Source organism: Falco punctatus (assembly GCF_963210335.1).
Source record: "Falco punctatus genome assembly, chromosome: 9".
In the NCBI taxonomy this organism is placed as follows: domain Eukaryota; kingdom Metazoa; phylum Chordata; class Aves; order Falconiformes; family Falconidae; genus Falco; species Falco punctatus.
Window position 1 is genome coordinate 41,811,558 of NC_137589.1, and position 14,416 is coordinate 41,825,973.

A 14,416-nucleotide genomic window follows, 5' to 3' on the forward strand; every position below is an offset into this window, starting at 1 on the left:
GGAGAGGAAAAGGACCACATCTACAGTAAAGGCAGGAATTATCCATGTGAACCACACCTCCATCAGAAAAAAGCAATCTTCTGTATGCCATTCCCACATGTCAGACTGGACAGTGTCTAGTCACAATGCTTTATATGAAAAAGCTCTTTTAATTTTAAAAGTCCTTTTGAAATAATTCAACATTAGACCTTGGTGGCCATTTTGTACAACATGAAAAATTCTAAAATATTCAAAAGCCTGTGTTTCAATAGTAATTGCCTACAGAAGTGTAGTAAGAAAAAAACAATTACGCTACACAAGATTAAAAAGCCATTACAATTACAGGACTAAAGATTCTCCTAAAAGAAAACTGCCTTGTGTATTTCCAGTAACGTATTTCATCATGCTTTAGGCAACAGTACCACCTATAGATAAAATATGCCATGAACAATTTAGTAGCTTCATGCATATTCTTCTCAGAGAAACTTCTTGCTATTGTTAATAATAATGAAAATGTAATGGAAATAGTATTTATAATTTAGTATATAAATCCCTGTATCAAGCTGTGACAAGATCCAATGACAATACACCTTTTGAAGGGAAAGAGCATTTCAAAGTTTAGTGCAGCAACTTACACCAGTCACTGTTACACTACCAGCACAAATACAGAAGCTGAGCAGATCTAGCAGTGTCCCAGATTTAGGGCCACCAGACCTATCAGTCTTCAACAGACTGTGACAGGATTTTAACCAAAACAACTATAAACTTTATTAAGAGGCCATCAATTAACTATGTGTTAACCCCACTGATTTAACTGACCACAAACTGAAATCACTGAAGTAAATAAATATTCAATAACATGCATCACTACTGAGCAAACAGGCTGAAAAACTGATTCTTGCAGCACCTCCCAACAGCTGCCAATGAATCAAGTCTTAACTCATGAAAAAGCAGATTCAAAGTTGATTTCTTACTAAAATTGTCTCGACTTTCCCACTCCCGCCCCTCTACTGCATGTACACTCAAATGAGTTCTGCTGTAAGGAAAGAAGTGGCTACTGTGATGAATTTGAGAAACAACTTCAGAATCTGGGTCCCAAACTGTTTGGGGTTTATGAATACACAACTAATTTGAATTATACCTAATGGCAGGATAAAAACAACATTGGATGGTCAGGTCACGCTTTTACGATACATTCTACTTGACTAGCCACATGTGGAACTATACTGCCACAGAATCCTCTGTCATAGCCAGGCTGCCCTACAACAGTGCAAATCCTGGATTTTCAAAATAACTTTTCATCATAGGGCAATCGGGACACAAAGAAATCCATGGCAATCACTACACTGAACAGGTAAGCTGACATTCGACAAGCTGAATAAAAATAAGGCCTTATCAAATTTCAGAATTATAGTGAACGGGAAGTCTCAGTCTTAATAGTTTAAGAGCTGTATGCACAACATCGTAACAAAAAGGCTCTTTATAATGCTCTTAAAACTTTAATAAATAAAATTTATACTTTTAAAATAACTAAACTTTTAATAAATAATTATTTCAAAATTATTAAATATCTCGTAGGATCCTTAGCTACTAAAACCACGGCAGAGCAGTAGGCTGCAAATGCAGGTTTGAATGTGTGATGCTATTTTTATCCTGATGATGTCCCACACCTTTACTACATCCACTGAAGAACTGAAAGAAATGCTGCTCAACCGAAGCGGTAACTTGTAGACAAATATTGCATTATGATTTAAATTTCTTTGCAAAACGAGCTGAAGTTTCGTATTTAGTACCAGTTCAAGATCAGAAAGACACCCTGCCTGTCACACATAACGTCATTAACATATTTTGAAACAGCATCTACGCAATATATTACAAAGAGGAACTAGTATAGACTAGCATTTGCAATATTTGCCACGAAAGCATAACAACCTTTGCGGCTTCCGAGTGTTCTAGTAACAATAAGCTGGTTTTGCAATCAAATGTTAGAAGTCAGCAGAAGTATCTCACATGTTCTACTATAAATGGGGAAGAAAAAAAAAGCTGCCTTTCTTAAAATGAAGAATAATGACTATAAGCTACTCCAAAAAAGAAATATAGTATCCTTTGCTGCCACTTGGAATCTCTCATTCTGCGTCAACCATAACACCCTGTGGATTCTCCTCTCCAAATCTTACCTAATCAAGTTTTAAAACACTTCAAAGTTTCCGACGTTCCACTAGGTGGCACTGACTCTTAACTTATCCCAGGCCCGTTTCCAAAATGCCTTAAAATATTCTGGTTTAATATGTAATCCTAACAATAGGTACTATCTTTAATTGATTAAGAAATGAAAATGGAAAAAAGTACTTTCTAGGTTTTAGGGTGGGTTTTTTTACACAATAGAGTACTCTAAGAACCTCTGTTACAGCATCCCTTAGAAAAATAACGGAAATAAATACAGAGAAAATGTCACAACTTGGTTATTGTGAATTCATTCAAAAGACAGTACTAGACTGCGCTGTGCTCCTAAGCCCTGAAGAACAGGATTTACTCAGGGCTAGACAATAATTTATCCCTCGCAGTTTCCATCATTCCAAACGTAGTATTAATACTGCCAAATCATTTTGGCTGTAAAAGCAAATATTCTGGAAGAGATGTGCAAAGTGTAGGAGGCAATGATTACCATTACTACCTTGCCTGTGATTTAACTTATACTCCAATGGTCAAGATGTTCACGTAGGACTGTGACAAATATTCCTTCTTTAGCATGAAGAGTTATTTACAACTACTGCCACGTTCCTTCACTGCTTCACCCGCAGACAGTTTAGAAAACCTGCTGTCTCTCTCAGACTCTGTAATACCCACAACCATAGTTAACTATCTTTCCACTGAATCACTGATGCTGGAAGGGCCCTCTTGAGATTACATAGTCCAACACCTCTGCTCAAGCAGGACAGGTTGCCCAGGACCATGTCCAATTGGTTTTTTTATCTCCATGGATGATGGAGATAATCTCTGCTCAACATGTTCCGGTGCTTGATCATTCCACAGTAAATAAAGTGTTTTCTTGCGTTTTGGTGGAATTCCATGTGTTTTCCATGTACTTTATTCTAATTTGTGCCATTGCCTCTTCCATTCACTGGGTGCCACTGAAAACTCTGGCTCCCTATCCTTTACACCCTCTCATTGGGTATTTCTATACACTGACATCTCCCTGAGCCTTCTCTTCCACAGGCTACGCAGCCTCAGATCTCTCAGCTTTTCCTCATACAAAAGATGCTCCAGTCCCTTAATCATTTCTGTGGCTCTTTGCTGGACACACCCCAGTAAGTCTGTAACTTTCCTGAAATAGGGAGCCCAGAACTGGACACAGCACTTGAGATACGGCCTTACCAGTATTGAGTAAAGAAGATGGATCACATCCTACAACCTGCTAGCCATGCTCTTCCTGGTGCAGTCCAGTATGCTTTTCCACAGTATCACAGCAGCCAAGAAATAACCAGTAAGGAGGGGAAAAAAGGCAAGACAAAGTGAAGAGTGCCTTAATTGAAGACAAATGGATGAAACAAGTTCCCCTTCCCTCCCCTTCCCATTTTTTCATTGAACTAATGCTGAGCACTATGGTGGCAGAGGCTGACTTAAAATAGTCCTAGGAGCCTTCATCACTGAACAAGAAACAAGAGTCTTTCTGTGACTCACAGTACATCAACAAAGAAAATAATTGATACAGTGTTATCAGGAAATGGGTCAGTAGCATAAAACAAGAATTAGATAGGCTTACAGACTACAAGAAAACTAAGAGAACAGAAGAGGACTACATGTGACACCAGCACTTCTGAGTTCTGAAAAAAATACTCCAGCTTTATTTCTTAGAAATAACAGGGAGCAGTGAATCAAGAAATTGAAGCAAAAGCTCTGATGACTACTCATTTAAGCAAACAAAATAATGGTTGCTATCCAGAACCAACCTGTTCTTCAGGTCTGAATCCCTTAGGTTGTTAACTAGAAAATTGCTGGGTGATGGACTTTCCGAGCGCTTGATGAGGCCTATTCTGAATATCCTTGACAAATGGCACCACAGTTCAATTAGAGCAACACTCATTCTCTTTGGCAGGCTAGAGTGAGCGAGCAGAATTGGTACGCTTGCTGCACAGGAAAGATTAGATGACTTGGACAATTTAACTATTAGAAGGCCCAATGTAAACTTAAATAAAGATCACAAATTATGTAGAAATTGAGACATAGAGATGTTTATTATTTTGAGAGTATTTAAGTATTTAAGACTTTACACAGTGTAAATGTCTACTTACTTCAATTAGCATGTTCCAGATGCCAACTGCAAATCCAAGGCTCCTGTATCAGAAAATTTAGGAAAAACACATGCATACAGGAGCTGTTCAGAGATCGTTACTGGTTACAGGGCTTGCAGTCACTGCAAGAGTGGGTTGTGCTTCCAAAAAGCTGTAACAGATAGAGTCAGTACCAAAGAAAACCAAAAGCTGACACACTAGAGTCTAGCCAACAAAGGATGGATGATGGTGTTCCTTGTCTGCAAGTTTATAGGAATGAGTTCAATGTTCCTGTATTCATCTTTAAATCCTAGGAAGGAATCACCTACTGAAGAGACAGAGATGACAGAATGAGGAAGAAAAAACAGAATGACACAACAGAAACTGCAAAACATTTACCCAAGTAGGTATGTGACAACAGTACTTGCACTGTCTTATGCATGAGAGGATCTGAAGTCAGGAAGACCAACCAGAGATATGTACAGATGGGGATTAAGAAACACACATGAAGGGAAAGAATTTATATAGAAAACTCCAGGTTTGTAGAAACCTGCCAAAACCAGATGCTGAAGGACAGAAAAATAAGCAAGAAAATTACTTATGTGAGAATATGACCATGTAAAAAGAGCAGAGAAAGCGACAGCATACCAATGAAGCAAAAAGATTGATCCATTTGCCTCTGTTACAGAACAAGAAGTTGCCTAATAACGGGATGGCCAGAAAGTAAGAAAAGAAAATCAACCTCAGCAGAAAAGAGTCAGGGAGGTTGGGTGGGCTGAATGCCAAAGTTCAAATGCACTAGAGGCTTACCATTTTTACAAAAGCTATCTGGAATTTTAAATCCAAACAAGAAGAAAGAAGTCAGTGATGCTGCTCAAGATCCACAGAGATGAATAATCATCTCAAAAATGGTACTAGGGGTAAAAAGCTGACAGGGAAATGGAGGGGAGTAACCCTGACTACCAAAAGACCCCACAAACGTATATAATGGAAATTAGAGAATAAACAGAAAATAAGAATAGCCCAAAGCCAACTTGACATGAAGTCTTCAACAGACTGCAACACGAAGATTAAATAATTTTTTTGTCACATTAATAACTGCACACTGTGGGAATGGTTCAGAGATTAAGAGTAAGCAATACACAGCTTAGAATTTTAAGTCTGTCCTTTAAAAAAGAAGAAAAAAAGAAAGGTAAGTGTGGAGGAACTACACTGTTAATGGAAATAACTACAAAGAAGTAGAAATCGCCACACCCAATACAGTAAACTCAGCTGTGAATGTTTTAAACAGTACACATACTAGAGCTGGTAATCTATGTAGCTAAATAATTTCCCAACACTCTAGGCCAATAATTCAGTCTGCTTAATTTTCCTAATTAATTTCCAAATACTCCCAGATGACAGAGAAAGTACGTTAACAGAACATTTATATTCAATATGACAGAAACCCTATAGTTCACTGAATGCAATATGACTGGCCACTTACAAGCCATACAGATACATATAGTGTCCAGAGAATACGCATGAACTTGAGAAAAGCTCCGTCCTCTCCCAACTGGCTTGAAGGTGCACCAGCTGGTGTGTAGTACTTACTAGCAGCTTTTCAGGGCCATAGCAGACACAGGAGGGGAAAAAAGCCATCTCCCCTGAGCTAATTCTTTTGTGCCTTTAGGGTTGCACTGTCAAGTTTGAAAGCCAGAATAAGGCATCAGCTATCAATGTGCTAAGCCAAAAACTAACCCAATGTAGATATAATATAGAAATATGCATTCCAAAATTCTGAAGTACTGGGTGGAAGAATCTGAACACTTTATGTGTACAAGTCCCAGAGCTGATTATTCAGTTAGCTAACACACTTCTCAAGAGCATCAGACTACCAATTTCAATTGCCTCAGGCTTCCTCAGAGTTAGAGAGTAAATCACAGAATGGCCAGGGTTGGAAGAGACCTCTGGAGATCACCTAGTCCAACCCCCTGCTAAAGCAGGTTCACTTAGATAGATCTAGGTGATAAATCTAGCAGAGATATATACCCCATGCATCTCAGAAGACTGGTTTAAAATTAACTGGTCTGGAAGCAATTCTCCTGCCAACAGACGATTGTGTGAAGACATCTTGACTGTAATACACACACCGATTCAAGCAGGCTATCAGACCAGATTTTCTGATCTAGCCTCCCACTGACACTTTTTGGAAGTAATGTCCTTGAACTGCTGGTCTTACTTTTCCTGGAACAGTGAAAGAACTCTATATTGCTATTTCAGGGGCCACTTTTTTCCCATAATGGAGCTGAGGAGTTTTGCTGTGATACATTACATTATCTTAATCCAAACTACATGCAGTTGATAGTCTGCAGTAGCCACACCCTTACAAAAGCATTCATGGAGGCTGCCTGTTGGCATGTGGAAAAAAAAAATAAATCAACTTTTATAACCATGTAAACATAGTTACCCTATGGTAACTGGCAATGACTTCTCGTAAATGAAACATGAACACAAACTCCATCTTAGCAAATTCTAAGAACCTGAAGGATTACTATATAACACAGGGAGAAAGCACTGCCCCGTTGAAGGGAACAAAGTAGAAAATATTTCTAGGTTAACAACAATAACCTACAAAGAACAAATAATAACAAAAAAACCCTCAAGTTAAGAACTCAATACCATCTTGATCAATATCAAGACAGATCTGCAGTTCTTTCTCCAGCCAAAGTCCTCCCCCAAAAGCCATTACTCTTGAACCAAGTCTGCTGACTGGTATAGGTTAGAAGGACAAGATAGCCTTTAGGAGAGTTATATTTGGGGGGAACCTCAATAAAACAGTCACACGAAAATAAATATCTATCTGCTGAATTACAGTATAATACTATCACAACTCTTAAGTTCTCTAAACAGAACTGACAATTTCTCATACCAAACAAGTGAAAATAGGCAAATACCTGCTACTTGAATTACAATTGCATACTTACAGTGGAACAAGGTAGCTCTGTACTCATTCAACCCATTTTGCTGCACACCTCCATCAGTCTGTTGTTGGGTATAGCTCTGGCTATTTAGTAAGTTTATCTTGTTTAAAAGCATGACATTCCTGTAAATTAACAGAAAACAGAATTATGGTGACGTTTATTATATAACTCAGTTGTTCTCCAACTGTGCATTCCTCACCTGAAACATGCACTATGGTATTTCTATTCTTAGCTCTCCCCCCTGGCTTTGATGGCTAGTTCCCCATTCTAGTTTCACTGGTATGTGACAAATTGCCAAGCACAAAAGAACTAAAGAATACATCCCAGAGGGAAGAGCAACATGTAAGGAATTTCATAACTATTCTCCAAATATGTACCTGTAATTTTTCCTCACTCCATCAATGAACACAAGGTCCAAGCTGACGGGGTTTTGCTTATTGGTTTTAATCACTTCTTTCAAGGCACTTTATGAATGGTAAACACTACTCATTCTCACTTCATCTTCCTAAGACTTAACTAAGAACAGTCACTTAAACAAAGAACAGTCACAAAACCAAATACAATCATTCTTCTTTCTCTGTACCAGCAAATCAAGCTACAGTTCTTCCACTCAACATGATCAGCAGCAAACCTGAGAAAATGCCATGTAGGCAACTCACTTGGTGATATTTAGACACACCTCTTCCTTCTCCTCCTCTTTTGCCTTACATTAACTTTTATACCAGCTAATGTTTAAGAAAATTATACATCAAAATAACCTCAAAGATAGATACTTTGATATGGAAACTACCATGAAAACCCCATTAAAGCCCATGTTGCTTTGATAAAGTTAAAAAAATCACTGCAGATCACATGGTGTTACTACTGTGCCTCTACTACAGTCTCTATTCTTCTACTGTTAAGGAGCTTCCACATACAAAAACACCGATCTGCTAGCCTTTAAATACATTCAATTCCTACTGGCAAAGAAAGCTATCTTTTGCTGGAAAAGCAGCATTCTCTTCATATGCTCAAAACTCATTCAAACTCTGTATGTGTACAGCAGTTACTCCCTGCATAAATAAATGACCCTAGTTCATAAAAGATGAGCTACAAATGAGCTAGCATCTACTTAAGTATTTCAACCAACTACAGACATAATGTATGTTCACATGCCATCCCAGCTTTGTCAATCAGATTGGTTCCCTGGTAATTAAATTTTTGGAGTTTGTGTGTGTGCCTGTGCGCACACTCAATTCTGTCTACTTCTTTCATTTTCAATGGCTTTGAAAACTAACTTTCCATGTAACAATTTGATACATCTGAAAAAAATGCCTTTGCAAACTCTGTGCTGGCAGTCTCCAGTGTATCTGAACTTTTCAATTAGGCAGCATTAATTCTTCCTGTTTCTCCACCTCCATCATGCTGTTAATAGTCAAAGGCCATTTCATATTGCAGACAGACATCAATTAGGCAGAAAGAATTTATCAGGAACAGATACACATGCCACCTGATGTCAGCAAACAGAAGTCCATGAAAACATTAACAAATGGGAGAAACAGCCTCTTGTTGAACAAAATTCATCAGTATTTGGTATCCTGCATTAAAGACTACCTCTGTACCTCACCACAAATGAACTGAACAACTTTTAAAGGGACTGACATTCATTGAAGTTAAAACACGTTTCACACAACAAACCCAGTAAAAAATAATTTTCTACAATAATCTAATTAACCACTACAGTTGATGAAAAGCTTTGAACCAAGGAAAACATCTAGGACTACATATTCAAGGGATGACAGGAATCAGGAAATATAACCTATAGAAATTAGGTAATCTCGAACTACATCTTTGGTAACTGCAGAAGAGTGCAAAATCCTTATGTTTCATTCTACTTGCTAAAGGAGCTACTAAAGCTTCCATTAACCTTGTATCTTCCTCAACATCTTTGGTGCAACATGTTCCATAAGAGGGTATCTAAATGTTTACTTTGGAGAAATTTCTGCAAGACAGCAAATTGCTTTCAGATCCAAACATGAGAAAGTATTATTTTTATTTTTTTTTTTTTTACAAAAAGTGTAAACTAGTTTACTTTCTTAGTTAAAAGTTCTTGTACTTATTTCTAAGAGATGCGATACTTCTGAATATCTATTTCTGACTGCTTATGAAACCAACAGATGTAGTCATAAAAGAAAATTGAAAGCAGCATGATTTAACAGTGTTATTTAAGCAGTCTTTTTTCCTTTGGTAAAGGGTCAGCTATGCTTTGCTGCAACACAAAAGCGGAGTCTACATTCACATACCAGTTGCAGAATTTTTTATTCAACTTTTTAAATCTGAAAACACCAAATGGTATTACAAATATCTAAAACTTTCTGCTATTCACTTTCTATTACTTGAAGATAGCATTTAAAAGATAAACCTAAAGATATTAAAAGTAATATTGAAACAAGCACAAGGATGTTGAAATAAGATAATTTTCTGGAAAGCCATCCTAATGTAGTTTCAGAAAACAAATCTAGACTGAAGACTTCATCTAGCATATTGCTCAGGAAATAGAATATATATGAGATAAAAGGCCAGCTGAAAGACAGCTGAGATGCAAGAGGAGAGGCTGAGCGAACTGGATTTGTTCATCTTAAAATGACTATGCTAAGGACTGATCTTGTTGCTGGCTCCAACTCCTGAATGGGAAATCACAGAGAAGACGGACCCAGACTTTTCTCCAAGGCAAGCAATGAAAACGCAAGAGGCAGCAGACACAAGTCACAGGAAGGTAAATCCCAATCATACATGAGAAAAAAAATATTCACAGTGAAAATGCTCAGGCATTGGAACAAGTTGCCCAGAGAAGCTATGGAATCTCAAAATTCCAAACTCAGGAAGATGCTGAGCAACCTGCTCTAAAACTGGCTCTGCTCTGAGCAGGAATTTGGACTAGATTATCTTTGGAGATTCCTCCGCGCTCACAGTAGCCTATGACTACAGTAATTCCTTATTCTAAAAGCTTCATGTTTTCCTCACATGACATCATTTCAGCCTAAAATAGAGCCTGTGAATACTTACTTAAGCATACTGTTCCACATCCCACCTTAGATGTCTTGGATTGTTTTGCAAAGTTATTCAAGAAATGTTTGGACAATGCTTAGATACATGGTTTAACTTTTAGGTTGCCCTGTATGAAGCCAGGGGGTGGACTCAATCCCTGTGGTCCCTCCAAGTTGGGATACTCTGATTCTATGTTACATCAGTTTTGAGTTGAGGCTGGACACAGAACAACACTACGCACCCACTTAATACTTGTTCTTTGGTCTTCTCATGTAAGCCCTTACCACCAACACTTCTCTGATCACTTCAATGTTCTCACAGATACCTCTCTCGCCTCTCCTAAAGAGGCTGACTGCAGCAAACATTTCCCTTTTGTGCTTGAGACCTTCCTTGATCCTGCATTTAATCAATACAGCTGCTCTTGCTTTTCAGCTCTCCCATCAAAAATTCTTAATACACTTCCACTCCTAATTTTGGGGCGCTCAGAACTTTTAACCTTCCTTTTTAAAATGAGGATATCAAAACTGCATATTACAATCCAGCATCCTTTTCACTAAACACTTTAGGACTTAAAATCTTCTTCCTGATTCTGCTCATTACTTCCTTGTCTGTTTGTTTAGATAGAATTAACCCTTTTTTTCCTGTAACAATGCACTGAGAGTTCTTGTTGCATTGCTTTCCTATTTTGAATGCCTGCAACATTTGCAGAACGTCTGCACCTCAAAACACATTTGACTGTGCTTTAAATGAAGCCTACAGGTTCAAATATAAGTATTTGACCTTAACACACTCTATTCAAATACATCATGTGCCCAGTGGTCTACTTCACCCTGTTCAGACTGACTGTCTTAACTGTTCACATTTTCAAGATGTTATCTACAAATGTTAACCATGGCATTCACCAATTTACTGCCAGATGACTGATGAAGCTGTGCACTGTCAGACCTAGCACAACTCCCTGTAGAATCATTCTTATAAGAAATGGTTCTTTCACAAGCAGCTAGTACATCTGATAGACAGTAAATGATCAATTTTGTTGTTTGTTATTAAAAGGATAATACATTGTTATTTTTTTAGGCCAAGTATCACACAGTATTAGAGTGCCTGATTAAGTAAACATATCTGTAGTTTTTACCTAGTTACCTTTGTCAATTCAACCTAGAATTGCATACAAGAATAAAATTTAGTTTGGTTAGCAAGACAAATTTCTCATAGAACCATGCTGTCTTAACTACCCCAATATTTCTGTTCTTCAACATATTATTAAATAAAGCCCATCCTATTTTCCCCTATTATTTTGTCTGATATGGATAATCAAGGTAACATTAAAGAATAAACTCCATAGAGCACCTGCCTTTCGTTAGCTCAACACTAGAACTTTAAAATAGGGACTGGCAGGCCAGAGATCTCAACGTCTATCTAGCGATTAAGAAGAAACCTGGTTCTCAGGCTTTTAAACTGTTTATCATTGGGAGATACTGTCTGACATTCATTAACTGAAAATAGTTCAGTTCTTACCTGATATGACATCCTCTTTCTCACCAGAAAAAAAACACACACCAAACCCAACCTTATTATACAGACATTGATGGTTTTCCCAAATTAGCCTAGCAACAGACAAACATATTGCTACGCTTCCTCCAGAACAGATACCAGTTTTTCCTTGCTGTCCTGAGCCCTGGTAAGTATAACTGGCTCCAAAACTTTTGGTTACTTTTTCACCTATGGTACTTTCAAAATTCCAACTTATACAGCTGCTACCTAGCTCCCCTACTCCCATTTCTAGATCTTTAGTTTCAAAACTGACGTGTTTAGGAGTGAAAACAAGTCAGTCTTCTGAGCTGCTGATGAAAAGTGTTACTCTTCTGAAGTATCACAGGAATAGATTTTTAAATGAGGCAATCTTGCTGTTGAATTCTTCCTCCTCCCCCTATTCCATATAGGCTAATACCCCAAGTATGATGAAAAATGGGAGCAAAAATGTGCAGAAAAAATGTTTTAGAGAATTGTTGAAATTTGAAGTTTAATTAAAAAAACCCATATGTTTGAGCAGTTGAGAAAGATGAGCTTTTGCTGACTGTCAATACAATGTATTACTTTAACCAAAGTGACTGAAAAACAAAAAATAAAACACTATTCAGATGCACCATTGTTAGCCACAGCAAACACTGACTGGGACAGAAAATATAGCAAATATGGTCACCTAATAATTACTTTTAAATAAGTTTCTCAGTCTCATAGTCCAACAAAAGCCATGCTTCCTATGGAAGTTCGCTTTAAAGATATTTTATGTTTGTATACACAATAAATGAAAGTATCTTTCATTTTCTAAGGTGCTCATTAGTAATGCTTTTAAACACACTATCACATCTGTATGTAAAGCTTGATTACAAAACGTGCCAAGAGACTGGAAATACAAGTTGTCAGGGAACAAAAAGCAAAGCTCACCAACTATGGCCCATCTTGATTTCTAGATGTTGCCCCTTTACTAAAATAAGGTCAATAAACAGAAAAATAATAAAACAACTTGGTTAAAATAAAGTTTTCTGATGTTTTTCTTCCAACTGGTGCTATGTCTGGCAGGGCGGACAACATACAGAAAATGAACAGACAAGTGCCCGTAGTTCTGCCCTTGCTCCATCCCCTCGCTGTCCTTCGCACACATAAAGAACATCCACCAGGCACAGCACCCACAGGAAACCAAATCTGGCTGTAACCACAACTGCTGGACCTAGAGGGCAGAGATCGCTACCTTCAGTGATAAGCTCTACAAGGCAAGGAAGATCTTTCCACATCTTAACAGGGGTCCAACCCAGATTTTTTTTTTTTCAGTAATAAATAAAGACAAGAGATTACATAAATTCCATTTTCTCGGGTTCAGAACAACAGACTAGAGACAAAAGGCACACTGCGGCTACACACTGAATTCCAACCACAGTTCTTCCTCCACCACATCCGAAACCCTTGGGAGTACCTAATCCTGCTGAAGCCGGACCAAAAATTATCTGATGTGATTTTAAAACAGGCCGCGGCCAACCAAGGCTCCTCCACGGCCCCTGCACGACGCCGCTCCCACCGCGGGCACGGAGCTGCCCGGTTGATTCGGAAGGTGCAGAGGACACGACCAAACGCGGGGCTTCAGCTGCTCCCCTGCACCCTGCACAGGCAACGCGCCCCCCGGGGAGGCTCCTCCCGCCGCCCCCCGAGCCCCGGGGCGCCCAGTGCCCCCCACACCCGCGCCCCCCGCACCGCGGCCCGACCGGGCTCCCGGCGGTGGCAGCGGCGCTCCCGGGCCCAGCGCCACAACGTCGCTTGGCAGCCGCGCGCCGCCGGGCCGAGGGGCCGCTCCCGAGGGGCCGCCAGCCCGGCTCCGCCGCCTCAAGGCCACGCGGCGCTCAGACGGGCACCCGCCGCCCGCCCCCGGCCACAGCGCGGCGGGGCCCCGGCCCAGCCCCCCCCCGCGCACCTGCCCGCGGCCGCGCCCGGCCCGCCCTGCCCGAGCGCCGGCAGCTGCCCGCAGGCGGCGCGGCCCTGGCCGGCGGAGGCGGGGGGGGGGGGGGGGGCTCTCGGCCGGGCCCGCGCCGCAGAGCTCCGGTCGCGGCACACGCCCGAAGCGGGGACGGCGGCGGGCGGGGGGCTGCGGCAGCGGGCGGGCTCGCAGCCCGCGGGGCGGGAGGGGCGAGCGCGGCCCCCTCGTGCCGGGGCGGGGGCCGGCTCCCACCTGTCCCGGCGGGCACGCAGGGCGCGTCCCCGTCTCACCTGGCCGGGAACGGCTGCGCCCAGCGTCGCCCGCGAGCGCTCTCGGCGCGGGGACCCCGCCGGCACCGGGACGGGTGCGCGCCCACAGCGCCGCAGGCCGCCAGCCCGCCGGACCGAGCCCCCCGCCCGCCGCAGCCGCTGAGGACGAGGCCCAGGCCGGCGGCGGGGGAGCGAGGGGAGGGGCCGGGGCGCGCCAGACTGACGGGCCCGCCGGCCAACCGGCGCTGCGCACGGCAGCGCTGGCCAATCGGCGCGGGGAGGGGCGGGGCGGGAGTGTGCGAGCGCGCAGGCACTGCGCAGAGGCCGTCACCGCCTGCAGGTGCGCGGCGTCTGGCGGTGGGGTCGCGGCCGCGGCGGCGGGCAGGGGTTGGCCGGGCCTGGCCGGAGGTGGTCACGCGCTCGGGCTGGCGGCGGCCG

The 14,416-nt window shown here is 41.5% G+C and overlaps 1 protein-coding gene across 10 annotated transcripts in view; it reads right to left on the minus strand.

The window, feature by feature from the left end:
• The window catches only part of RALGPS1 (Ral GEF with PH domain and SH3 binding motif 1), a 120,028-nt gene extending 105,852 nt beyond the window's left edge, over positions 1-14,176 (minus strand). For 3 of the 10 annotated variants that reach the window (XM_080401466.1, XM_080401465.1, XM_080401464.1), the window contains exons 1-2: positions 14,000-14,172; positions 7,217-7,335 (exon numbers count right to left, since the gene is read on the minus strand). The gene's annotated coding sequence lies outside the window, so the exon portion shown is untranslated. Of the gene's footprint in view, positions 1-3,354; positions 3,428-7,216; positions 7,336-13,999 lie in introns of all 10 variants that reach the window. The other 7 variants (XM_080401460.1, XM_080401456.1, XM_080401461.1 and 4 more) reach the window with 4 other exon arrangements.
• Positions 14,177-14,416: the final 240 nt, after the last annotated feature.